This window comes from Saimiri boliviensis, chromosome 10 (assembly GCF_048565385.1).
Source record: "Saimiri boliviensis isolate mSaiBol1 chromosome 10, mSaiBol1.pri, whole genome shotgun sequence".
Classification (NCBI taxonomy): Eukaryota; Metazoa; Chordata; class Mammalia; order Primates; family Cebidae; genus Saimiri; species Saimiri boliviensis.
The window spans coordinates 37,984,988-38,010,507 of NC_133458.1; the positions used below are offsets into that span (position 1 = coordinate 37,984,988).

General features: G+C 33.1%; 1 protein-coding gene across 1 annotated transcript in view; it reads right to left on the minus strand.

Annotated features, from left to right (window-relative positions):
- Window positions 1-25,520, minus strand: part of ANKRD7 (ankyrin repeat domain 7) — a 1,180,453-nt gene that overhangs the window by 432,107 nt on the left and 722,826 nt on the right. The window contains exon 24 of the mRNA XM_010343808.3: window positions 16,850-16,936. The gene's annotated coding sequence lies outside the window, so the exon portion shown is untranslated. The remainder of the gene's footprint in view (window positions 1-16,849; window positions 16,937-25,520) is intronic.

Below are 25,520 nucleotides of genomic sequence, written 5' to 3' on the forward strand. Positions count from 1 at the left end.
CCTTAACATATTTTAACTTAATGCAACTCTATGCAGTCTACTTTCTTCTAATTTACTGTAACTCATATGTATCTCATTCTTATGTGTAATTTGATGCAGTTATTTGTTTTCTGTAGTTTCCTCACTGTGCTATGCCCTTTCCTCAAATTTTAGTGCATGCTTATTTTTCTATTACACACTATTAAGACATCCAGAGAAGAATGAAATCACACGTCTCTTGTATTAAACAGAAATGAGTTGATTAAGATGATTTACTGAAACTCATGATGGGTTTGAATACCATTTTTATTATATCTGTCCACATAATACTTTTAGCATTATATCATTTTCCTTATTAAAAGCTTTATCTTAATAATTTGGAACAATTTTCTGCTGTAGTGAAAGGTTTTAATAGGAAAATTGAGTGTGTTTCATGTCTGCTTAAATTTTACAAAAAGAAATAGGAACCAGTTAAAATCCCCTTCTAGAAAATGTATTACTTCTAATAATAGTATAATTTTCTACCTACTGGATTTTTTTTTTCCATTTTCTAGGTTGTTTCCTTTAGGGAACTCTTAAATGTGGCAGTCTCAATTTTTATTTGTTAGTTAAAATAACAAAATGTAGATTTATATAGCAGATTTTGGTCATATGCAACAGGAAAATTTGAAAGGAAGAAAAAAATCAGCATTTCATGATGATATCTATGAAGATATTTTTCTTTTAATTATGTAAAGCCCAGGATATAACTATAACCTAAATCAGAAAAATGTATATCTATTTGTAAGTATCTTAATAACAAACTTCCATAATATGCCCCACTAGACAACATAAATTATTGGGAGCAATTAGCATCTCTTCAAATGTTTATACTGGTCATTCAATTCTCCAGTATCTGAAAATGACCCTTAGGACATCAATAATAAGTATAATGGGCAGTGCCATTATTTCCCTTGCCCTTATTTTTTCCTTACTTTCTCCTGGGTTCAAATATTTCTGATGATGTCTTTATGTTTTATATGCATATATTTTCAATCATCAATGCTTTGGAATAAAAAAACAAAATGAATAAACAAATGTATGAACCAATACATACAAACTTGAGAACCAAAACGGTGTTTAGAATAGTAAAAAATGACTCCAGCTGTCACCTGGACTTGAGAATCACAAGTTCATCAGATTATTTATAGAATTTTTTTTTCCTTCTCCTCTCAGTAAAAGGCACAGAAGGATTAGGTAGACTTAGGTTGGCAGACATTCTCTGTAAACATCCAGGTAGTAAATATTTTAGTATGCATAGGCTACAAACACTGTCAAATATTTTTGTGTTCCTTTAAATCCTTTAAATACTTAAAACATCATTCTTTTTGTGTTTTGTTTTAGAAACTATTAACAGCACAGAAGCAGTTTTCTCATAAATTATATAAATATGTCAATTCTGTTGATAATTATTAAATATCTTACTTTTTTTAAAAGGAGAAAATTTTTTTTAATTTTTGACAGCCTTATTGAGATATAATTTATATATAAAAACTAAACATATTAAGTATGTACAGTTTGAAGTGTGGACATATGTACCCACCTGTGAAACCATCACCATAATCAAGGTAACAGACATATCCATCACCTCCAAAAGTTTCCTCGCATCTTTTTTTTTTTTTGGAGGTAAGAACATTTAATATGAGATCTATCCTCTTAATGAGTCTTTAAAAATTTTTTTATTATATTTTAAGTTCTGGGATACATGTGCAGAATATGCAGGTCTGTTACATAGGCATACAAGTGCCATGGTGGTTTGCTGCACTCATCATCTCGTTATCTACATTAGGTGTTACTCCTAATTTTATCCCTCCCTTAGTCCCTCATCCCCCAACAGGCCCTGTTGTGTGATGTTCCTCTCCCTATGTTCATGTGTTCTCATTGTTCAGCTTCTACTTATGAGTGAGAACATGTGGTATTTGGTTTTTTTTTTTGTCCCTGTGTTAGTTTGCTGAGAATGATGGTTTCCAGCTTCATTCATGTCCCTGCAAAGGACATGAACTCATCTTTTTTATGGATGCATTGTATTCCATGGTGTATATGGTCTACATTTTCTTTATGCAGTCTATCATTGATGGGCATCGGGTTGGTTCCAAGTTTTTGCTATTGTGAATAGTGCTGCAATAAACATACATGTCCATGTAAAACACCATTCTTAGCTGACAGTTGTATAAAAACAGGCCTTGGCCTACTCTGTCCAGTAGGTATTATTTTTTGAAACTCTGAGGACGATGCTAAAACACTGTGGGGCTCTTACTTTCACTCCCAAGGCTGCCTCAGCCTAGAACAGCTCATTAATTCTCTAGAAGCCTGTTCTCCTGATGATCTTCTCTCTGACAATCTAGTGGGAGATTTAGTTTAAATTCCCAGCATCTCCTCTCTGAAATGCCCCCTGAGCAGGATTCAGTAAGCTGTGGCCATGAAATGGAAGTGGAAGTGATGACAACTTGTAAAAGCCAGTGCTGCATGGCTAAGGCTGTTTCTTTGTCTCAGCAGCTGGCAGGCTCAGTTATACTTAATCAGAAACCTTTATGCTCACTGAATTCATTATCTGTTAACATTTATCTAGGCACAACTATATGCTAGGCCACTAGGTCAAAATGCCAGAGCATGGCACTAAGGAAATCTACCTAAAGGGATGTTCTAGAAGACCCATAATCACCCACCCTGAGGCTACCTCTTCCCTAAACTAATCCTAAGAATGCTTGGTTTGAGTATGCAAACGTAGGGAGATGATGTCAAAATAGTACTCAACATGATGTCAACAGCTGAAAATTTATGTCTTTGCAAGACCATTATATTTGTATCGCACCATTATATTTGTATCAGATTAACAGAAAGTTGTATTTAATTTAAACATCTTTAACATAATTTTACACCTTCTCAGATTATTTCTCTTAAAGCATGGTCATCAAATGTTACAAAGGAGGTCACATGCTGTGCAGATCAGAACAATAGCACCTAGACCTAAAAAAACAAAAAAGTAAAAAAAAAACAAACAAAAAAAAACCCACTTCCTTCATTTCCCTTATTATTGCAAACATACTTGGTTTCTATCTTAAATTATTAGTTTCCAAGCCTACAAAGACATTCTTTTATGTTGAAATTTCTGGCAGCTAGTTTAAAATGGTGCTAATGACAAGTGTTAATGATTTTAGAAATTATCAGATTCTTTCTTCAAACTGATTGCACAAGACACAGTGTGCTTCATGGGTCTTTTCAGTTATATGTTATCACCATGTGCAAAATTTTTTAATCATGTCTCTCCACTTTATTACTATATAATCAATTAATCAATATTTCATTTATGGAGTCCTTAGTATTATACTAGGCCAGGAAATTTTAACCCTGACTTTTGCATTTGGATCTCCTCGGGGAATCTTTCAGTATTATATCGATTTCATGGCCCTGTGCTAGATTTTCTTTGGAGTATAAGTTTGTCATATTTTTATAAACATTTTTCTATATGATTCTGATATGCATCTGGAATTGAGAACCTCTGTGCTTGGCCTTGTGGGAACAGAGAAGGGCAAATAAAAGAGACTAATTAGGAATAACCTCTTAAGTGTTAGTTTCGTGATGAGTTACTATGTTGTAATTTAATTCTCATTACTATTCTACAAAAGATTCAATTTTTCTCCTAGTATCAAAAATTATAACTGAAAACAAAATTGCTTTCAAGATGAAGTAATATCTCCCAAAGCTCATAACCTTTCCATTAGGCAAAAAAGCAAGCTCACAGCTAAATTGAGGCAATGAAACAATCAGCAACTACTAGGATCCTTGTGGCCTGACCTTGCCCAGATCATGGGTGCCTAGCATCTCAGTTGCGACACTGGCTCCACTCAGCTGCAAGTACTTAACAACATAACTTGCAGATTCAAGTCCACACAGAGCTAATTTGCTCCTGCCTGACTAAGCCTCACAGATGTAAAGAAAGACTTATTCTCTAAGTGAGGTATAAAATATATTTTTTTCTCTCAAGCTTGATATGTCTGGAAGAAGGCTTATAACACCTTTGATTCTAAAGATTAAATAAGATACTCTGTGTAAAATATCCAGCAAGTGCTTGATATAGATAAGTATTTTAACGAACATACCCTTCCTTTTCCTACTATTCTCTACCCTGAAGGGGAAAACAAAACAAAACAAAACAAAACAAAAATACTTGGAGTCTTGCTAAATGCCAGCCCATTAGGCTGAGACACTGATGCTGGTGTCATGTCCTTTTTGTATGACCGCAATCATTACCTCTATCATGAAATTCCAACTACCGCATCACAGCCCAGGATTAGCTTCCCTATATGGATATTAACCACTACAACTAAGCCTGGTTAGCCTCTCTCTCTTGCATATAATGATTTAAATGTTTGCCTATTTATTTGCAGAGCTATCCTATAAGATTGGAAGCCTTGCCCTGACCCTAACCACCCATCTTTCTCATTTATCTTCACCTAGTCACTTATGCCACACTTCCATTTTGTGGGTTTTGTAAATTATAAAGCTATGAGAAGAAGAGAAACTCTTGATATGTTTACATCTTTTACCAACTTCCTTTAATGGTTAAGATAAAATATCCATTTTACAGAAAACTGGCATGAAAAGGGGGATTATTATTTAGTACTACACAATACCAGACCAGATATTAGTGATTCATGTACAATATTCGTGTCAAAATTTTTTTTGAAAAAAGCAAGGTTTTTATTTGCTTAAGATGTTTTTCAGATCCCAAATTCTAGTGAAACAGCTGATGCCAACCAGTCTGAAGACCTCTCCACTGAGAAACAAAATGAGCATGAGAAAACAATTAAACAGTTTCTTCAGCTTTCTATCCTATGACTTCACCCTACTCTTCAACCAATCAATGATTTCCACTCTGCAACTAAGTCTAAAACCCCTAAAACTCCTCTCACCAAATTCCTCGACGAGAAGGATTTGAGGTTTCCTCTGGATCTTCATCCAGCATCCCTATGATTAATGTTTTCTCTGCTGTTACCCAGTGTCTCTGCATATTGATTTCCCATGTGCTTTGGGCAAAGAATCTATTAAAGTTATAAAATGAATTAGTGTAGAGGAAGTCACAGAGATAAAAACACTAGGCTGTTGTATGATATAGTCTAGGGACAGAATGTGGAGAAGAAAGAATGCCCCAAAACTGAGATTTCAGGTGTTCCACCATTAATGATTAGTAGACAAGTAGCCAGTAGTGGATTCTAGAAGATAAGGTCATTTAATAGGAAAATTAAAAAGTGAGAGAAGTGAATAACAGAAACTAAGTGAAAAGTTGTTTTGGGATTGAAGGATGAGCTAACTCTCGGATATAAGAATCTTCAAGAAGGAAGCCTTCAACTAAGGAAAAATGATGTTACATAAATGGCCACAGTAATTTTTCTTTCTTTTATTTTTCCTTCCTCTTTAAATTAAAATTTCAGATCCCAGTCTCAGAAAATTTAATTCAAAATTTCTGCAGCAGGATCTCCAGACCACAAATGATTCTTATTCAAGTGATCTGAACCCTCCTGTTGGAAACATTGTCACAGAATTTTTTGAAAATAAATGGTTCCTTGCAAGGAAAAAAAAAAATTAATTAACATTAATTTTCTTTAATCCCTAGTCCATTCATTCTTTTATTAAGTTCTCTAGAATTCCATGGAAAAGATGATCCAACAGAAAGTGGGAAAAAAAAGGAGTCAACCCTTGGTATACACCTTTTAAAAGTTTTAGTCTCTGATATAAAAGTAAAGAGCTCATGTGTATGGACAAAGAGATAGTAAAACATTCGATGAATAAAAGCAAGTCTTCCTATTCATAAGAATAGAATAGAGTTCCTAGGGCAAATGGGAAGGAAAGTAGAAAGGAATGAAATTTTTCAGAGCTGAGATGAGGAAACCAGACCTGAAAGTACCATGTGGTGTGACAGAATAGAGACAGCATTCACTCTTCCCAGCCCTTACTTCAGTGAGTACATTCTGTTGCTTACCCCTGAGAACTGCTTGCAAACCCGCTTAGGACCAACAGACTACCTAGCTTTCCTTTAAGAGTATCACATATTTCGTATGTCATGTATCATCTGAACTTCCAATTGTGGTTCACCAAAGGTCTTCCTTTGACAATGGCAACATATTGACTAGTATCCCATGATTTCCTGACGGGAGTGATGCTCTGTGCCCTTGAAGTTCATTGGTACCTGTTCTGACTGATCTCAGACAACCCTTGATTTGACAACTCTGGGAATTTTTAGCTCTCCAAGACTAAGGGAAGGCTATGGAAATCCATAAATGAGTCTGTAAGAAAGGAAAAGCTACCCACACATGTTTGAAAGGAATTAAGTGAAATTAGCCAGAAACTTATACTCCCCCAGTCTGGGAGAGTACAAAAGCTGTCCGTTGCATACGCCATTACATCCTTTAATCATTCAACACATATTTATTGAGTGCTCACAATCCATCAGACACTGTTCTGACCTACTCAGAGTGAAATGAGAAGCCATAGGTGATCCCTGAGCAGGGAACTATCAAGGTTGGCCTTACGTTAAGTGAGATTTTCCTGGGCTCTATGTTGAGACATAACAAAGGCAGGGCTAAGACCAGCTTGTTGGATATTGTCATCATCCAACTAAGAGATGATTGAGTTGACCACTGTGGCAAATCTCACTAACTCTGTTAGGTATAGAGAGGTTGTTGGATACTGGATATACTGTAGGATGGTAAATATTAATGAAATGAGGAAGGCTAAATAGGTATGAGAGGAATGGCAGGATAATTTAAATCTAAGCAGACAGGTTTAGGATGTTCTAGCCACTATCAACCTTGGCACAGAAATTGCCTAGCCTGTTTTCTCGGGATCTTTAACTAAAAAGCAATCTCTTCACCCCTGCCCAGCTACCTAGACTCATGATAATTTAACAGATAACTCTAATATCTATGCAGGGTCCTATGTCCTAAAGAAAGGAGCCATGAATAAACAAATAAGTAGATATAAATGATAGAATAAGTTGTACTGAATATGTGAGAGAAGCAAAGGATTTAAAGAAGGTCTGAACATTGTATCCAAGTGTTTCATGGAGAAAGTGCTCTTGATCAGGGAAGTGAAGGAGGCATAATTTATGAAACAGGAGAGGAGGAGAAGTTCTGTGGTTGCTCAACAGGCAGGCTAAAACCTCTGAGGCATGAATGGCTAGGGCAAGTTTACTGGACACTCTGCCCTCTCTAAGATCCAACATCTTATATGCCTTTAGAAGAGTAAATCTAAGGGGAATAGGGAATGGGAATTTTAATGGGCAAATCAAGAAAGAGAGTATATAAAAATTTCTGTCAAAGATGTATAAATTCAAAACGAAGTCTTTCAAATATATATACTCAAGAGACACATATAAAACTATTGTTTCTTATGATTTCTGAAGAGGTACCATGGATTAGACTGCAGAATTAAGGGACTTAGTTTCTATAATTAACAAAACATGCTTATTCAATTGTTTATCAAAGGTGACACTATATAAAACAATGAAGTATAAATTATATCACTCGCAATTTGTAAAGCAACTATTAATACTACCCTGCTAGGCACTTTACATGTGATGAGAAAATTGAGTGTATATGAGACTAAATAACTTGTCCAGGATAGAAATCTTAGATTCTAACCTACCTGTGTCTTAGCATCGTTTTCATTGCTAATGCTTTTTCACAACAGGCCTGGTTCTGTCAGCATTTATGTAAGATCTTGTTCTCCTGTTTTATTTTCTGCTCTAAAAAATAGATAAATTGACCTCTGCTTTCAAGTGAAAGAAAAACAAAAACAAAAACAAGGACTGCTCCTCTAAAAACAAACAAATGAAAAGAACACATATATTAAATAAAAGCAGGCACTAGACATTGGGAATGAACAGACATCAGGCAATGTTCCCTAGAAGATGGTAAACAAACGAAAAGAGCCATATGATTTTCCCAGCTTACTGCCTTGAGAGAGTTTTTAGGCAATGGCTCAAGTTTGAAAAATGTCTTGAGTTGAGGGTGCAGAGCTGAGATGCCAGGGAGGCAAAGGAAGATAGCGATCCTAGGACCGACAGCCAGAGAAGAGAAAACTGCACACAGAAAGAACTCCAGAGACCTGAAGAGGAAACAGTAGCGAACACACAAACATGTCTGGGAATAGTGATGCTGTAATTATTCAGACTGGAAAACCTTCTAAGTCACAAGGCATTTGGCAGATTAAAAAGAGGATTTTGTCTCAGTGTTAGAAAATAACTAGCCACAGACTGAGTACTGCTCTGGTCCCACTGAACAAAAGGTATGCACAAGATGTGACAGGATCAAACTGCTTTCAAGTAATGTAAATGAGTCTCAGAAAAACTTAAGAAAATGTATGGTCATACACAGTATCTAGCACTAACACGGTAAAATTCACAATGAAGGACATTCAATATGACATGCAAGAAAAGAAGGACAATGTGAACTAAAATGAAGGAAAAAAAGCTCAATTAATTGAAAACAAATAAGAACTGATAGAAATGTTACAATTGGCAGACAAGAATATTGAAACAGTAAGAGCAAGACTCTGTTTCAATAAAATAAATAAATAAAAATTCAAAAAGAAACTATAAACATAAAAATAAGACTCAAAGTAAGGAGGGTTGAAGTAATAAACATTATTAGTTTATTAGTCAACATATTAAATTAGTTGACATTATCAGTTTAACAGTTGACATATTAAATGTGTGTTAATATGAGGAAAAAGGCAAGAGTATTCATGCTAATGATTGAACTTAACATTTTACAGAAAATAAACTAGTAAAATAAAACTAAAACAATAATAGAGAAAAATCAATGAAAACCATTAGAGAAATAAGTAAAATTATTAATTTTGTATTTAGATTGGCTGGAAAAAGATAGAAACACAAATTTCCAATTTAGTGTCCAATGGCTCCAAAAGCTTAATAGAGAGATATTATGAACAATTCTACTCCAATAAATTTATCAACATAAACAAAATTGATAAACTTATGGAAAGATACCAAGTACTAAATGTTACTCATGAAGAAATAGTTATACTGAACACCCCCATACCTCTTTTTTAAAAAATGACTCTGTATTTAAAAGCCATTCCAGAGAGAAAACTTGAGAAACAAATGGGCTCAATAGCGAATTCTACCAAACATTCAGGAAAAAAAATATATATATCAATGCTACAAAAATTGTTCCAGAAAATAAAAATATAGAAAATACTTCCCAATTCTTATGGAACTAGAATTAATGTACTATCAAAACCATAAAAATATTATAAGAAAAGCAAACAAAAGACCATATGTCTCATGAACAGAAATTGTTAAAAACCCTAAACAATACTTTAGCAAGTTGAATACAATATGAAATAATAAAGACAATATATCAAAGTGGGGTTTGCTGCAGCAATGCAAGGTTGACTTAACATTAAATAATCAGTATAATTAATCATTTTAACAATTTAAACAAGAAAAATACAACTTAAGAATAAAAATAAAACATAATAGATGCAGCACAATCATTTGACAAAATCCATTATTCACTCCTGTTGAAAGTATTCAGCAAACTAGAGATAAAAGGAACTTCCATCTACCTGACAACAAGCATCTTTAAAAAACCTACAGTCATTATCAACTGAATGTTGACATACTAAATGTTTGTTAATAGTAGGAAAGAGGCAAGAGCGTTGGTGCTAACCACTTGTACTTAAAACATTTTATAGAAGATTCTAGTCTCTAGTCACTGTGATAAAGCAAGTAATCGAAAAAAAGTAGAGCTTTGTCTATATCTTTAGTCATAGAAAGCATAATAGTATAATAGTTTATGTTGCAATCCAATGACTTATAAAAACAGTCTCTAAGACTAAGTGGGTTTAGCAACATTACCATACAAAAGATCAACATACAAAATCAATTTCTATATATTGGCAATGAAATATCAGAAAATGGAATTTTTAAAAACAGCATCTGGTAATATGAAATACTGTTTGGCAATAGATGTAAAAAAATCTGTAATCTGAAAACTACAAATATTTGATGAGAAGTTAAAAAATGAATGAATAAATAAATAAATACTATTTTTATGGTTTGCAAGTCTTGGCATTCTAGTAGGCCAATTCTCCTCTAATTTCTCAAAAGATTTACTGATTTGAAAGTAAAATGCAAAAGATCTCCTTGGAGAAATTAAATCAATCCTCAAATTCAAATAAAAATGCAAAGACCCAGAAAAGCCAAAAGCACTTTAAAATAGATTAAACATGGAGAACTAAAACTATCTGATTTAAGATTTGTTATACATTTAAAATTATAAAAATAGTGCACAACTGGAATAAAGATTTTAAAAAATACACTAATAGAACAGTAAAATGTCTAGAAATAGACCTCCACAACTGGTATATACATGTTGAGGCTTTAATACTTATCTTTATTAATTTTATCCACAGTGAGTACTTATGCATTCTGGATCGGAGATAGAATGCTTATGATTTTTATAATCATAACTGTTTCACCCACCCCTTGCCTGAGTTGTTACCCCTGTGGTAATGTGACAAAAACAAAATAGAACTTTCTCTTTATGCCAGAAATCAGACCCTCCACAGGTGAGGAATGGTTTGAATGGATTATCTCTGCTTAGATACAAGGGGCAGAGGAGTTACCCTCCTGAAGCAAAAAAACAAAAAACATTTACTCATTGCAAATGGGGTGAACAAGATTATGGACTCTCACTACAATCATTTGGAATAAAAATACATATTTTTTTAAGGGCTAAATAAGCCAGTGTTCTGGCTTTTAGGACCTAAAAATGTCTCAAGGTCCTAAGCATCATTTTGTCTTAGAACATAAACAAGTGACTTCAAAGTTAAGTAAATCCCTCTGGAGCTCTCACTGTAATGCAAAGTTGTAAATTAATTTCCCAAGGTTTCCTTTAGCCCAGAATCCAAAGTGTTCAGCAAAATTAACTTATAAAGCCTAATCTCTGAAGAAACACAAAAATAGGTCCTCTATGTCTCACAATACGTACAATGAAATACTACTTAGCAATAAAAATAGTTATTTTGCAAAGTAACTATGCTAAAGAAATAAGCTAGACAAAAAGGAATACAAAAGCTATAATTCTATTTGTATTACATTTTATAAAATTTAAGTAACCCACAGTGACAGAAAGAAAATGAGTGATAACCTGGAGAAGGGGCAGATAAGCTGAAGAGAACTATTGCAGAAGTGTGCAAGGAAACTGTTGGCATTGATGCATATATTCATTATCTTGATTAAACAGTGATAGTTTCATGGATGGGTTCATAAATCCATGCATCTATCTATATCAATGTATATTGGTATATCTGTGTGCTTCAAAACCTACCAATTTTGTACCTAGATGTCTGCAATTTGTTGTATATCAATTATAGTTTCATTAAAATTCTAAATAGATAAATATCAAGATATAGGTAGTTGAAAATACAGAGATAAAAGTTAGAGTGAATTTTTTAAAATGTCATCTGGGAAAACTAAGGTATAGAATATTGCAAATCACTACTTGATTTTGGCCTAAAGATTCTGTGAAAGATATCATCCTCTTTTAAATACCATAGGAGTTTATGGAAGACCTCTTTTCAGCACATCATAGGTACATATTAAATGTTCACTACTACCTACCACTATTTGTGTTTTATCTTAATATTATATCATATACAAGATTTATTACACACTATTAATCATATTAGGGATACTTAAGGGGAGAGTGTTGTCATATTTAGGATAGCCTACTTCACATCATGATTCCCAGAATATGAAATGCCAAAGATGAAATATAATTTAATTGTATAAAATATTTTGAAAAGGAAAATAATACCTAGATTTGAGGTTACATTTGAGACAAATGGAGACTTTGCCTTCTGAAAGCATCCTTTAAAAGCATGTGTTCATCACTAGAAGAACACTCAGAAATGGCACTGCTGTCACTAGAAAAACCAATCTACCACTCACTTTTCTTTAATCATCTATCTGTATTTTTCTTCCAACCTCCTTTATAAATGCCTCCTCATGCCTTGGGCCCAACATTTCTTTTTTTAAAAACGTCTTCTCTCAGAATGAGTTCCACATAATATAGACCTTAATTATATTCAACTTTCCATCTCACTTTCTAGTCCCAATTAATATGTTCTGCATTGAAAAATGCAGGAAAACTTGTCCCTCCTTAATATATATTTTATGAATAGTGATATTTTGGTTGCTCAGTTGACTGACCTGTTCCCAATATCGAAAGCTTTCTAAATACCATGGCACATGCTCAGATACTATCATATTTTAAATGTGTTCCGTTTCCCTGTAAATGCAGTGACCTTTTTAATCTCCTATTAAAATTGTCCATTATGTATCTTACTTTATTTTTCATTTTTTTAAACTTAATACTTTTTTATTTTTTATGTTATTATTTTCTTTTAATTTATTGCATTTTAGGTTTTGGGCTACATGTGAAGGACATGCAAGATTGTTGCATAGGTACACATATGGCAGTGTGATTTGCTGCCTTCCTCCCCATAACCTATATCTGGCATTTCTCCCCATGCTATCATCTACCATATTCCTGTCTGCTCACATTTAGTCATCTTTCCAGTTTCCATATTCCTTTTCATTACTGTTCTGGCCATATTATAATATTCTACATTATTGTTTCATAACAAAATGTTTTTCTAGCAGGCTTAACAATATTAACCATTAAATTTTTTCTAACATTCTCTTTTTTTGTTTCAGGGTGAAATCTTTCTAGCATAAATCAAAAAATCAATATTCTATGAGGAAAAAATAACCCTGCCTTATTATAAGAATGCATATAATTGCAAGTATTGTCATTTTGTATAATACTGGTAAATCATATATATAGCATGAAATAGTGTGTTTCTCATTTAGGGGACATCACAAGATTGACAAAATGATTCCTTGATGCTTCAGCCCTAAAAAAAATTAAAGATCAATATTGAGAGATGTTAATCTCAATAGAGATCTATATTGAGGAATATTGATCACAATAGAGAGCTATATTGAGAGATATTGATCTCAATATCTATCTATATTGAGAGATATTGATCTCAATAGAGATCTATGAAGACTGGCCTTTATTTGGATTATTTAAATCACAGAGAGATGGAAAATTCAGCAACCAGCCAAAACAGTTTAAATATTGCTTATTTCATCTCGAAATAAGAAATGATACTTAGATGTTACCTACCATCTTTCTAACTCTCTGCTGAGGTAGGATTCTGCCATGGCCCTAACCGTTCTTGACCTCAAGTTAACAGGACATGACTTGGTTAACGGTAGGGAGTAAATCCAAATTTTGTCTGCAGCTCTCAGTAAGCAGCATAGTTTTACCATGCGAAGGCTTCAGAAAAAGGAGTTGTCCTATTAGCTTTTTTTTTTTCCTCAATTTTACTTTAAGTTCTGAGGTACAAGTGCAGATCTTGCAGGATTGTTACATAGCTATACACATGTCATGGTGGTTTGCTGCCTACATCCCCCATCACCTACATTAGGTATTTCTCCTAATGTTATCCCTCCCCAATCTTCCCACCCCCACTAACCCTCCCCTAAGCCCCCACCCCGCAACAGACTCCAGTGTGTGATGTTCCCCTCCCTGTGTCCATACGTTCTCATTGTTCAACACTCACTTATATGTCAGACAATGTGATGTTTGGTTTTCTGTTCTTGAGCCAGTTTGCTGAGAATGATGGTTTCCAGCTTCATCCATGCCCCTGCAAAGGACATGAACTCATCCTTTTCTATGGCTGCATAGTATTCCATGGTGTCTATATGCCACATTTTCTTTATCCAGTCTATCTTTGATGGACATTTGGGTTGGTTTCAAGTCTTTGCTATTATAAACTGTGTGCAAGGCTGATTCAACATATGCAAATCTATAAACATAGTCTATCACATAAACAGAACCAAAGACAAAAACCACATGATTATCTCAACAGATGCAGAGAAGGCCTTCGACAAAATTCAACAGCCCTTTATGCTAAAACCGTTAATAAACTAGGTATCAATGGAACGTATCTCAAAATAATAAAAGCTATTTATGACAAATCCACAGCCAATATCATACTGAATGGTCAAAAACTGGAAGCATTACCTTTGAAAACTGGCACTAGACAAGTGTTCCCTCTCTCCCCACTCCTATTCAACATAGTATTGGAAGTTCTAGCCAGAGCATCAAGCAAGAAAAAGAAATACAACGTATTCACTTAGAAAAAAAAAGGAAGTCAAATTGTCTCTATTTGCAGATGACATGGTTGCATATTTAGAATACCCCATTGTCTCCGCCCAAAATCTCCTTAAGATGATAAGCAACTTTAGCAAAGTCTCAGGATACAAAATCAATGTGCAAATATCACAAGCATTTCTATACAACAGTAACAGACAAACAGCCAAATCATGAGCAAACTCCCATTCACAATTGCTACAAAGAGAATAAAATACCTAGGAATACAACTAACATGGGATGTGAATGACCTCCTCAAGAAGAACTACAAACAACTGCTCAAGAAAATAAGAGAGGACACAAACAGATGGAAAAGTCTTCCATGCTCATAGTTAGAAAGAATCAATGTGGTGAAAATAACCATACTGCCCAAAGTAAGTCATAGATTCAATGCTGTCTCCATCAAACTAACATTGACCTTCTTCCCAAAACTGGGAAAAACCACCTTAAACTTCACATAGAACCAAAAAAGAGCCTGCATAGCCAAGACAATCCTAAGCAAAAAGGACAAAGCTGGAGCCACCACACTACCTGACTTCGAACTATACTACAAGGGTACAGTAATCAAAACAGCATGATACTGGTACCAAAACAGAGATATAGACCAAGGGAACAGAACACAGGCCTCTTAATAATACTGCACATCTACAACCATCTGATCTTTGACAAACCTGACAAAAACAAGCAATGGGGAAAGGATTCCCTGTTTAATAAATGGTGTTGGGAAAACTGGCCAGCCATGTGCAGAAAGCTGATCTGGACCCCTTCCTTACACCTTATACAAAAATTAACTCCAGATGGATTAAAGATTTAAACATCAGATGCAACACCATACAAACCCTAGAAGAAAACCTAGGTGATACCATTAAGGACATAGGCATAGGCAAGAAATTCATGACTAAAACACCAAAAACAATGGCAACAAAAGCCAAAACACACAAATGGGATCTAATTAAACTTAAGAGCTTCTGCACAGGAAAAGAAACAATCATTAAACTGAAATGGCAACCAACAGAATGGGAAAAAAATTTTGCAAGCTACCCATCTGATAAAAGGCTAATATCCAGAATCTACAAAGAACTTAAACAAATATACAAGAAAAAAACAAACAACCCCATCAAAAAGTGGGCAAAAGGTATGAACAGACACTTCTCAAAAGAAGATATTTATGTAGCCAACAAACATATGAAAAGCTGCTCATCATCACTGATCATTAGATAAATGCAAATCAAAACCACATTGAGATACCATCTCACTCCAATTATAATGGCGATCATTAAAAAAATCTGGAGACAACTGATGCTGGATAGGATATGGAGAAACAGGAACACTTTTACACTGTTGATGGGAGTTTAAATTAGTTCAATCATTGTAGAAGAGAGTGTGCCAATTCCTCAAGGACCTAGAAATAGAAATACAATTTGACCCAGCAATCCCATTACTGGATATATATCCAAAGGATTATAAATTGATCTATTATAAAGACACATGCATGTGTATGTTCATTGTGGCCTGTTAGATTTTTTAATGTAACTTCAGGGCAGAAATTTCAGGGCCCTTGTTGGAACCCTGCCATTATTTTCATGACCCCTTCAGGACACTGAGATTGACTCTCTTCCTATTCACCAATAAAAGTTGAAAACATATGGGAAGTATAATTAAGAACAAAGGTTTTTTCTTTTCAAATTTTTAACAGAATATGTTCTACCTATCTTCTAAAACTTGTATATTATTTTTCTATTGTTGCATAACCAATTACCACAAACTTAGCAGCTTAAAACATACCCATTTATTATCTCACAAGTGAGTGGGTCAGGTGCCACTCAGATTCTAGAGATTGCTCACATACCTTGTCACATTGTCAATTCACGTTCAAGCCATTTTCAGTAGTACTCATTTTTCTCAGTTTCTCTGACTTCCTTTTTGCCGCAAGTCAGAGAAAAGGAACTGCTTTTAAAAGGTGTGTGTGATTAGATTAGTTCCACCTGGATAATCTCCATTGTTAGCTGTTTGAATTCAATTGAATAGTAACCTTAGTTACAGCTGAAAAATTCTATTTCCCGTTTTATATAGCACAGTATTTAATCTTTTGCACAGTCCTGTAGGTTGGTATGGGAAATATTGAAGAGGACATTTTAGAATTGTTTCTCCAATGAAAGAGAATGTAGAACTTTCTGAAACTGGATTAAAAATAGTATAGCAATAAATTTATCTGATTTATTCCCATCAATTTCCTGAGAAAATCATAAAGGCTTACAGAATTGCATGGGTAGGCAGGTGTCCCTTATACTGTAACAAATGACAAAAATCTTTTATATTTGGATGACTGGTTTGGTTGTGATAATGAAAAAGCAAGGCAGAATTACATGCTGATCAAATTCTATAGTATACAGAAGAAAACAACACATATTGAAGATTTTAATAAGGATTAATTATGAATAATAACATTACAGGATCTTCTGATGATCATTTGTACTCTGCATCAATAAATTCATTTCTATGAAATACACTGTTGATTGTTTGTTATTTTGCTTCATTTTTTAATAATTATTCTTTACCTACTTGAGTTTATTTACCTGGGCACCATGGGAAGACAGCATTTCTGTTGTTAAATTATTTCCATTACTTCACATTTATTCATCTGTACTTGTAATGAAGTCACTCTGCAAAAAGTTTTTAAAATTCATCATAGTGAATTTTGAAAAACAAATGGTAAAATAAATATGTTGATGAAAAGATTATAAAAACAAGAGTTTAACAACTAATTTAGTCACTAAATATAAACATGATTAATATTTAAGTTATGCTGAGCTTTACATGTGTGAATATGCTATGTAACATACTTGGAAAAATTTTACCTGTAATACCCAAATGTTTTAGAGCATACAAAAATGTATCAGTGACACACTTACTAAAATATAAATTAGCACACTTTCTAATCAAACATTTATGGTATAGCTTATACCTGAGCATAGTGGACATCAAAATAAATTTTGAAAGATTTAAAATACTATTATACCAGATATGTTTTTTCCACATTTTACTAAACACATAAATATTTATGGTTTTCATACCAAGCATCAATTTAAAAAACATGGTTTTTTTTTTTTTTTTTTTTTTTTTTTTTTTTTTGAGACGGAGTTTCGCTCTTGTTACCCAGGCTGGAGTGCAATGGCACGATCTCGGCTCACCGCAACCTCCGCCTCCCGGGTTCAGGCAATTCTCCTGCCTCAGCCTCCTGAGTAGCTGGGATTATAGGCATGCGCCACCATGCCCAGCTAATTTTTTGTATTTTTAGTAGAGACGGGGTTTCACCATGTTGACCAGGTTGGTCTCGATCTCTCGACCTTGTGATCCACCCGCCTCGGCCTCCCAAAGTGCTGGGATTACAGGCTTGAGCCACCGCGCCCGGCCACAAAAAACATGGTTTATTCGTATTTATAGTCCCATGTTTCTTGTTTGCATATTATGCAAGAGTACAAACAGATTGTTCCAAAAGTATGTGAGATAAATGAAGCTCTCTATAAAAACAACAAAAATGAACATTTGTGTATAGTTCTAAAGGATTCAAGATAACTTAATACTTCTTATTAATCTGAAAAAAATGTCCTTTTTAAATATGTTTTGAAGGATACAAAAGGCCAAGATCAACAGCATATTTAAAAGCGAAATACTGGAGCGCAGCTTATTTGCATAGAGGTATAGTCCAAGGAAAGCACCCATAGGCTTAATCACATTTTTAGAGGGATCAGTGAATCACTGCACTACCGGTAATTCCAATAGCAAAAGAGAAAAGTCACAGCTATTGTTCAATATTCACCTAGAATTTGTAGTCATAGTAATAAGATGTTCTGTGATTTTAAAAAAACATTTTTTCATTCACTCAGTTCCTGGAAATAAAACTATTATGATTTTTATAATATTATTATTTTTTTTGAAAAACTAAAAGAATCAACTTTTAGTTGATTTACTTGACCTAATAAGAGACCACAGGAAAGTTTGTAACAAAATAATTAAAAATAGATTTCTGTGACTTCTGCTTTAAGCCATGGTAGAGTAACCAGGGCCAAATTTATCTTCTTACCCAAAACAACCAAAAATGAACAACATATATTAAATAGTAAGTTTCAAGACACTAGACATCAAGCCGTGAAGAGGAGTGACCCTCAAGAGATGGGGAATAATGAGGGAAAGATGCAGCTGGTTTTCCTTTCACTTCTGAGCCCTCTCCCTAGTCTGGATTCTTTTTCTCCTAAAAATGAGAATTAGAGAGTTTTTGGTATTGTAGGGCCTTTTGGTTTCTTTTATAATGTTTTAGGTTTTGTTTAGTACATTTTGACACTGAGATCTGAAAATATTTCCCAGATTGTTTACACATTTTAATGCTTTAAGAGGAAGAAATAAACATCAAATTAGAGTAGTTAACTTTTCTTTATAAATAGAGATTTTTCTCAAAAGTCACTTGGGATGTAGGCATGCAGCAATTGATGGATATCTAACAATAGTTAATATATTAATAGTCTGTTTTCATATTGGCCATATAATTTTCAACTTGTTTATTAATTTAACAGATGTCACCATAATAGTGGAGACTATTGAACATAAAAGTAGCAGTTGTTGAACTTAAAAGTTATTAGAAAACTAAAGCATTAGCCAGTAACTGCATTTAATCTTTAATTCATAGCAAATTTTTTTCACAAAAAAGAAGCAAAACTTTTTTCACAAAAAAGCAAAATTTTAGCAGAGAACTTAAAATATATATGCAGAATATGAAAGGCTTGAGGATACGCACACACACACACACAGACATATAGTATATAAATGTGTATACATGCACATATATGTATATTATTGTATTTTAGAGTAAATATATACCTATGATTTAGAAATTGCTTTATTTTGGAATTCAGTCCAGCAAATTTTGTTTAAGTAATTAATAACTACACCAAAAATACTACAAAAATACTAACACTAAAATTCATTTTTTTGGTTCTTAAACATGACTACCTTATAACTAAAAAATTCCAAAGAACAGCATTTGTATGAAAAAAGAACTGAAAAACTTCTAAAACTTCTGTGATCTCAATGAAATTATAGTCATATGTAAATATCATTTTTACATGACAAAATAAACATTTAAAAACTATAGGGCAAATAGCACATTTTTATTTTGATGAAAATATTTTACTACTCTAAATTACACTTAACCATAACCATAAGTCCCATTCTTTTATATATTGTTTTTCCATGTCAGGAATTAAAATAGAAAAAAAAAAATATTAGAACAAGTAAATAAATCAGACTTTTGCCATATGTGAATCTTGAGTAAAACATTATAGTTTAGGATGCTAGTAAATCAACTTGAGTGATACATTTGGTCGTCTGAAATGTACTCACTTTCTATAAAGGATGGGATTGCTAAAAAAATTAATCAAAAACATCATCCCTCTGTCACATGACCTTAAAGTACAATTTTAGCTATAAAACCGCAAGTCCAGTTTATTCCTTTTAAGAAAATTAAATTTTGTAGACCTAAAAAGGCTCGGCATTTAAGACAAGGTCGATACAACTTTTCACAAATGTGTTTTATCCATAGATTTTAAAAATCTATTGTGATTTATAACTAAAATCATGTTAACAATTTATATTATTTAATGAGATTAAAAGCAATAAAAATGCATTTGTTTCAAAAGCTTCTCCAATTCATATTTTTATTTTAAAAACAAAACAAAAATATCCTTATTCTCAAAACAACAAATGTTTCTGTAGCCTTATACTAACAGGATAAAATATTAAGTATTTAATATATCATTCACATTAAAAAATATACTCTTTATTTCAGATATAACAAGCTACAGAGTTTGTCATAAACTTGATCTCTGCTTTAAGAATTTCTTTTTCCAAATTTGAGTCTCCACATGGCTATATTCTTTCTGTCAAGAATGAAGATTATAGCCAGAGGGAATAAAGTTTTGGGATATGATTTTGAGAACTGAGTGCCAGATTTTGACATTACAAACTTTAGGGGAAAAAAAGTATAACTGATTTTAAAGGCACAATATGAATATTGATAATTAGTTGTATAATTATGTTTATCTTCTCTATATGGAAATATTTCTCAAAAGCATAATTTTGCAAAAGCTTATTGCCTAAACTTATTTCATATCAATTTTTTGTCAACTTTAAATAACTATTTTCACAATAATTTATGTGTCTACATTATGACATTTGTTGTGAAAACAGTATAAGTATTATTTATACACATGTATTCTGGATTTGTTTGCTTTAATTGCTATAGAATATTTTAATCATTATTTTACAGGATCTAAAATTATAATCATTTGTTTTTAATGTACTCACTTCATTTATTTTTTACATTATTCATAATTACATATGTTGGTTAAACCCACATAAAAAATAAAATCCCTATGTGGTTCTAAACTCCACAACTCCCAGTGTCACACTCTTTCCTCCTATTTTCCCTAGCACTTCTGTGCATTATCAAACTTGGAATTGGAAAATGTTGCAGCCTTCACATATATTTAGCTTTATTATAACTATTAGACTACTTAAAAATTTTAAGGCATCCTGTTTCCACTTGTGGCCCAAGTGCTTCTCAGTACCTCCAGAGATGAGGTGTTGTAATTTAGAATTAACACATATATTTAATATATTTCTGTAGCTCTGAGATTTGTCTTGCTTTAACATTTAAACAAAGGGCTCTGTATAGATTTGGTTATAATCAGTGCTAAATGAAAGCATAAATGAATAATTACATGAAAATATTAATAAGAGAGTTTACTAATTTGCTTTAAGGCTGACATTTAGTATGCTTGCTACCCTTATATTCAAAGAAAAGTATCTGTTTCTATTCAATCATGGAGTTCTATTCTAAATGGAAATATTAAGAATAAATATTCCTATTGAATTCCCAAATAGGAATACGATAGGAGTACAACTATTTCTGTTTAGGAATAGTTGAATTCCTAAGTAGGAATAAAACTTTACAGTCTTGTTTCAGGTTTACCCCTTCTAAACCATAACATATAGTAGCATTCTCCTCCTCTATTTTATTCTATAAGGTAAAAACTCCTTAGTATGCACAGAAGTTACATAGAAGGAATAGGTTACAGATGGAGAGAAAATGTTTGAAAATGGAAGACATTCAAGATATTTCACCCATCTGGCCCTAACATACCTTTCTAAGTACTTGTACTTTCTACCGCACTATATGTCAATCGACTACTGCTTTCTTCCTTTTTCTATGCTTTGAGTATTCTACTTCTTACAATACTTCCTAAACCTTAGCTCCTCATCACAAAAAAAAGTTCACAACTAATTATATTGAGAATTAAATGAGATAATATCTAAAACACTGAGCAGAGTGTCTGAGACTCAGGAAATGCTCCCTAATGAATAGATAGCTGGCCATTAAAAGTTATTATTGTTACTGCAGTTTTTGTTACTATAAAAAGGATTCATAAGACGTTTTCAACTTCTAGTCAGAAGTAATTCCTCCCTTCTGTGCTCCCTTTGCAAACTGTAATTTTGGTGCAGGTATTTTGTCCCTTCTTTCATGAGTATTTGTATATCTCATGTTTCTGACTAGAATGTAAGTGCCTTAAGAAAATGAGCCGTGCTTAATTATATTTTTCCTTTATTAATTCCTCATAACCTCTACCACAGAATCTTGGGCATCTCAGAGGCAAGTAATTATTAAAGCACCTCTTTCCTGCGTAAAAGAAAACCCTGTCGACTGATTCCTAGGTGGTATGAAGTTGTCTACTTTTGTAAATTAGATCAATTTTCATGAGGCTTCTAAGAAAGTCATGCTGCTAACTATAGCTGACAAGTCAAAGCAGAAAATAAAAACAGGAAAAGGTCTAAGACCTATGCTTTTCAAACACATTCCTGATTTATTTTTAGAGGTATGAGGAGAAGGATATTCTCAAAAGGAGATGTATGTAGGTAAATGTTATAGACTTTTAAATGTCATGCTCAATTTCAGAAAAACTTTTAACTGAAAAAGTGATCTCTGCTTGATAAAATAAATTTTTTCATTATTCTACCTAACTTCAATCAATGGGGATTTTTGTGATGCTCTTTCCAAATCAAGTGCTTCTTACATTCATAGGAATTCAATTAGCACTTGTCAATGTTGAGAGATAAAAATACAAAATAAATTCATTAGCAAATGAATCATGGTTTACTTCACACATTTTTATTAAAGTTTGTTGTTTCTTTTCTGCATTTTGTAGAGAATAAAAACAGCACAAACATTTCTTAATTTAAAAATAATTACTGAGCACTGGACTCTCTTCTCTTATGGGAGATAGTAATCTAATAACTATGATTCAAGTTTCTATTTATATATTTCAGAAAAAGGAAAAATCAGTGTTTGACATTTTAAAATTTTAGAAAGGGTATAGTTTACTGCATTAATTCTGAAAATTTCAAAATTAATATTAAAATAACAATAATATAATTTAAATAATATCAATGAGGCCTTTTTTACAGTTTAAATGATATTATTATTAATTCATTACTATCATTATTAACATTATGCTTAGGTTGCTTTTCAATAAAATATTGGTGGTGACTCCAAGATCATATATAGGTCTCCAGTCATCTGTACTATCTTTCTTTTAACCAAATTATCATAATAATAACGATTGTATGAACCATTGCTAGAAAGAAATAGCTAGATACCATTTAACTCCATAAAAAGAATGGAGAAGTTTTAATTTGAGTCTAACTCAGGAATATTTGTCTTAGAGGAATTTCTAAGGATTGTAATCCAAGTTTTAAGACCAGCAAAGTCCTTTAAATATGTCCTATAAGGAGTAGGGGTAGGTTGTGCCTGTTCTGTGTACTGGCGATCAGGCACAAGTGTTTCTTCAAGGCAATACTTAACTAATCAACTTATTTCTTTTCATATTTTTCTTCTGACTTGAAAATAAAATGTGATTTTCTGTGACTTTTGAGATAATTCTATTACAAACTCAGTAATTGATAAATTATCAATTTTTATGTTCTCAGAAATCAACAAATGAGTAAGAGAGAATAATTGGGAACAATAAAATCCTCTTGACCCATGTGATTCAGGTATATGTGAACATCAGGCTCTAACTAAACCTAGTTGATAGACTAGGGTAAGAAATGTGACAGAACAGTAAACTCAGTCAGAATGAGTTTCTCAAATATAAGTATTCTCTCACTTGGAGATCTTTTATTAAGGATGAAATGAAGAAGGAAACATTACAACTGATACCACAGAAGTACACATGTGTAATCATGATTACACACGATAACTACAAACAACTATATGTCAAAAAAGTAGATAAGCTAGGAGAAATGGATGAATTCCTAAAACATACATTTGCTGATGTTAAACTTAGTTTGTTCATTTTTCAGTTCCCTGAGGTGTAGAGTTGGGTTGTTTAAACTTTGTTTGTTCTTTTTCTAATTCCCTGAGGTGTAAAGTTAGGTTGTTTAAGTCTTTATTTTTTTTGTTACCACACTAATTAATTTTAATGGACAAATAAAAATTATATAAATTTATGATGAACAGCCTGATGTTCTGATATATGTATACATTGAGAAGTGGCTAAATTAAGCTATTTAGCATATCCATTATTTCACATACTTATCTTCATTTGTAGTAAAAACTCTTAAAATCTACTGAATTAGCAATTTTCAAGTATGCAATATCTTGTTAATACCTACAACCACTATGTTTTACTATAGATTGCTTGAATGTTTTCCTTCTGTATGATGAAATTTTATCTTTTAACTAACATAGTCCCAGTCTCCTCCCCATCCACCAAGCCTTGATAAATATGGTTCTACTCTGTGTTTCTATGAAATTGACATTTTAAGATTCCATGCGCCGGGCGCTGTGGCTCAAGCCTGTAATCCCAGCACTATGGGAGGCTGAGGCGGGTGGATCACGAGGTCAAGAGATCGAGACCATCCTGGTCAACATGGTGAAACCCCATCTCTACTAAAAATACAAAAAATTAGCTGGGCATGGTGGCACGTGCCTGTAATCCCAGCTACTCAGGAGGCTGAGGCAGGAGAATTGCCTGAACCCAGGAGGCGGAGGTTGCGGTGAGCCGAGATCGCGCCATTGCACTCCAGCCTGGGGAACAAGAGCGAAACTCCGTCTCAAAAAAAAAAAAAGATTCCATGCATTAGTGAGCTTATATGGTATTTGTTTCCGTGACTGGCTTATTTCATTAACATATTGTCCTCCAAAAGCTTCCATGTTATTATACATAACAGTGTTTCCTTCTTTTTTATGACTATACACTATTATATTGTGTGTCTATCCCACATTTGCTTTGCCAGTTCACCCAACGACGGACATTTAGATTGATTCTGTATCTTGGGTATTGTGAATAATGCTGAAATACGTGTGGAATACAGTATCTCTCAACATATCAATTTTATTTTCTTTATATATACCCTGTAGTGGAATTGCTAAGTAACATGATATTAACAGTTTGATTTTAATATTTTAAGAAACTATCATACTGTTTTCCATAATGAAAGTACTAATTTACATTTCCATACATCACCAACATTTACATTTTGCCTTTTTGGCAGAAACTACGCTAACAGGGCTGATGTAATATCATGATTTTAGTTCACATTTTCCTGATGATTAGTAAAGTTGGGCATCTTTTCACTTACCTGTTAGCCATTTGTGTATTTCCTTTGAAAGATGTATATGGAAAATGACCTTTGCCTATTTTACTTAGACTTTTGTTCTTCTTGTTGTTGCTGTTGTTTATACAGATTTTGGATATTAAACCCTTATTAGATATGCACTTCAAAAATATTTTCGGTACAGAAGCTTTTTAGTTTAATATAACTCACTTTGTCTATTTTTGCCTTTGTTTCCTATGCTTTTGATGTAAGACTCAATAAATTATTTTCAATAACAGTCCAATAGAGATATCCCCCTGTATTATTCTAGTAATTTTACCGTTTCCACCTGACATGTAAGTCTAATTTATTGTGAGTTTATATGTATAGTGTACAATAAGGATCCAATTTCATTCTTTTGCTTGTGGATATCTGGTTATCTCAGCACCAATTGTTAAAGAGAATATTCTTTCCTTATTGCTCATTCTGAGTATCTTTGTGGAAAATCAGTTGGCTGTAGATGTATGTATTCATTTCCTGCCTCTTTATTCTATTTCACTGGTCTACGCTTATGTGCTCTTAACATTAGCAAAAATC